We start from the raw sequence: 3182 nt of genomic DNA, 5'->3' as shown, positions 1-3182 counted from the left end.
CCGGTGCCCCCTCCCTCTTATTCCCAATTCCAAACCAAAATCCTCAAGTGTCACCACCTCCACCTATCTAGTGCCATTGTCCGTCGGCGCTGCTCACTACCTCCACCTCCCACTTGCTTCCTTTGTTGTCGGCACCTATCTAATTTCCTCAGCCGACTTAGGTAAGAAATCTCCTTTTCGTTTTTTTTCCTTTTGTTTGGTCATCGAGAAAATGAAAGAAATTTTTTTAAAAAAATTGAGGGTTGTTGTTAATGAACCATCTCCTTTTCACTTTCTTCCTTTCCCTACCGTCTCCTCTTCCACTGAACCCAACCACATCAATTACTCTAATAGTAATTAATGACCTAGTTGCTCTGACTAGAATCATGAGTAAATTTCAGAAAATTAGTTCACATACACACACAAACACATATACAATCTATTGTCTCTAACGAAAAATTCTTTCATGGATGATTTTGTGTTATTTTATGACAAAAAGAATACCCCAATACAAAAATAGTGAAATTATGGATGTTGAGATTCGAATCTTTGGACTAAAGAAGGTAACGCCATGAATCAACTGGACTAAACCATGATTGAAGTTCATGATTTATGTAATTTATATTATTTTTCATTTTTAAAAAGAATTCTGTCATGATATCATTGTAAAGAGCTAGAAAGCTATTATACCTGCTCCTTTTCGTACTGTTTGGATATTAAATATTAAATACTTTAAAATGCAATACAAGAGATAATGGTATACTTTTATGCAATAATTGTTTAGTTGGATTTAAGTTAAAGATTAAGGGGTTATTTATGTACCGGTTAAAGTTTAAGAATTTATTTGGATATAACAAAAGTATAAGAAAATTTTTAAATAAGGTAAAATAGTTTAATGGCTTTTTTAAATATAGGTCCGGTTAGGCCGAGCTCAGGCTTAACTATTATAATTTGAGTAGGGATTAGGCAAATTTTTAGGCTCATATTTTAAGCCGAGTCGAACTTAAAATTTTGTTGAGGCTCAATTCGGCTCATGATCACCTCTACTTTAAACCCACTATAGAGAGAGAAAGATAGAGAAAGAAAAAAGATGATAAGAAAGTGAAAAGGGAAACGAGTGGACTTTGTTTTTAAAATGGGAATGATAGATTTTGGGCTAAATAAGGCCAATAGGCTTTTTTTTTTTTTTAAATTAATTAGCCATTTAGGCTAGTTTTAAAATTAATTAGAGAAATATGCCGATTTAAATGGAAAGCGTGTTTAGCTAGGGAAGCTTTTTGCACAGGTGTCAAGAAAACGCGCTTAGCTGGATGCGCTTTCCTTCAGCGGTAAAATAAAAATAAAAATACCAACGGTAATTTTTTTACCCTATAAATACCTCCAAATTTCTTTTCTTTTTTCATTCACATCCTTCTCTCAACTCTCTCAAACCCTCTCAAGTCTTTCAACTCTCTCATTTTGATTATGTTCGATATTTTCATTTAAAAATAATATTTTTATTAATTATCTCGTATTGTATTTATTCAAAATCAATATTTCACGAATGGTCGTCTCTCTAATCTGCTTCGACGACAAGCATATTTCCGTCACTAAAGCAATAATGGTAAGACGAAAATTTAAATTTTGTTAATTTCAATAATGTTAAATTTATTTTTTTAATTTGAAATTATTGTTATTGTGTAAATAGGTGGACGATCGTGTTTTGGAAGGCTTCATTCATGATATGGGAAAGCTTGTGATCCCTGAAATTCATGGCCTATTGTAATCGGCTGGATTCTTACATGCGTCTCACATCTTTGAGGGCTGCAAACTCGATTTGGCACTAATCAGTACGTCGGTGGAAAGATGGAGGCCCAAAACACACACTTTCCACCTTTCATGCGGTGAGTGTACAATCACACTCGAGAATGTAGTGCTACAACTTGGTTTGCCAGTGGATGAGCCAGTCATCATGGGATCAGCGATCGTTTCGAGTAAAGTGGGCCTCTGCATATCACTGTTGGGGAAGGTCCTAGACAAGTTTGAAGGTGATCGAATATTGATGAACTAGTTGAAGGATAATTTTGACGAGTTCCCTAAAGATCGAATGGAAGAGGTCATAGAACAAATGAGGTTAATTTGGGGCATTTTAATGCCTAACAAATCTCAAAATTTGGTGCATGTAAGGTGGCTACTATATTTAATGGATTTCAATAAGTATGAAAAACTAAGTTGGGGATCTGATGTATTGTCCACCTTATACCAGGAGATGTGTCGAGCCACAGTATCGAATGCGATATCAATCAGTGGTTGCCTTCTTCTACTGTAGTTGTGAGCTTGGTGGCCACTACTATTTCTACGTCCCAAGGTGACTGACCCATATATGTTCTCATTGGTGATGAGATAAACATCATCTATTAACAAATACGTAATCTGTATAGTAATTTTATTTGTTATACATTTCTACTTACATATCACTTATACAGGTGGAACCATGAGCCAAGCTACGTGGGATTGCCCGAGGAGCTAAAAGATATTAGGCTGTTGTTAGATCAACGCTCGAAAGCCAAAGTTAGTTATTTATTCTTTCGAACATATATTAATTGTAATAGCCTGGTTTAGACCCTAGCCGGAACAGTGGTTTCGGGACCATAAATCCAAGTCAAAAAATATTTTAATATTATATTTTGTGCTTAAAGTATGTGAATTGATATGTGTAAAATTTTCGTATGAAAATTTTATCGTTTGAGTGTTTAATTTGTGAAAAGGACCTAATTGCGTAAAATATAAAAGATGTGTTCTATTTGTTAAAGTGCTTAATTGTTATGTCTTTATATATGTTGATATGAACTCGTCTCGTGAGTTGATTCGAGTCATTTGTTGCCCGATCGTTAAAATGGAGAAGTATCGTTCTTGAACAGAGTATTAGTTGAATTCGTTGAATTCGGATAAGTAAGGCTCTAAGCAAAAGGGTATGTGATAGTTTGAGATAATTAAGGGATATGTTTTGGTTTAACAAAGGAACTCAGGTGGTTTGAAAAATGGTAATGTGGATGGTTCGAATGGCTTTAAGGTCAAGAAAGAACTAGTACTAAAATAGAGTATTAACCTAAATCTTATAGAACACTTAAACGTGGATAGAAGGATAGCTAAACCGTGACCCATTATCTATATGGAGATAGGAACCAATCGGTATAAGGGTGAACGCCACACTCGGTTTAGGA

The 3182-nt window shown here is 34.7% G+C and overlaps 1 long non-coding RNA gene across 1 annotated transcript; it reads left to right on the top strand.

Annotated features, from left to right (window-relative positions):
* The first annotated feature begins 2241 nt into the window (after positions 1–2241).
* LOC128295233 (uncharacterized) lies at positions 2242–2725 on the top strand. The gene is made up of 2 exons (XR_008285576.1): positions 2242–2326; positions 2445–2725. It is a non-coding gene; the product is annotated as an uncharacterized LOC128295233 (long non-coding RNA).
* Positions 2726–3182: the final 457 nt, after the last annotated feature.

This window comes from Gossypium arboreum, chromosome 7, assembly GCF_025698485.1.
Source record: "Gossypium arboreum isolate Shixiya-1 chromosome 7, ASM2569848v2, whole genome shotgun sequence".
NCBI lineage: Eukaryota > Viridiplantae > Streptophyta > Magnoliopsida > Malvales > Malvaceae > Gossypium > Gossypium arboreum.
Note: the sequence above shows the minus strand (reverse complement) of the source record. Positions and strands in the feature narration are given on the sequence as shown.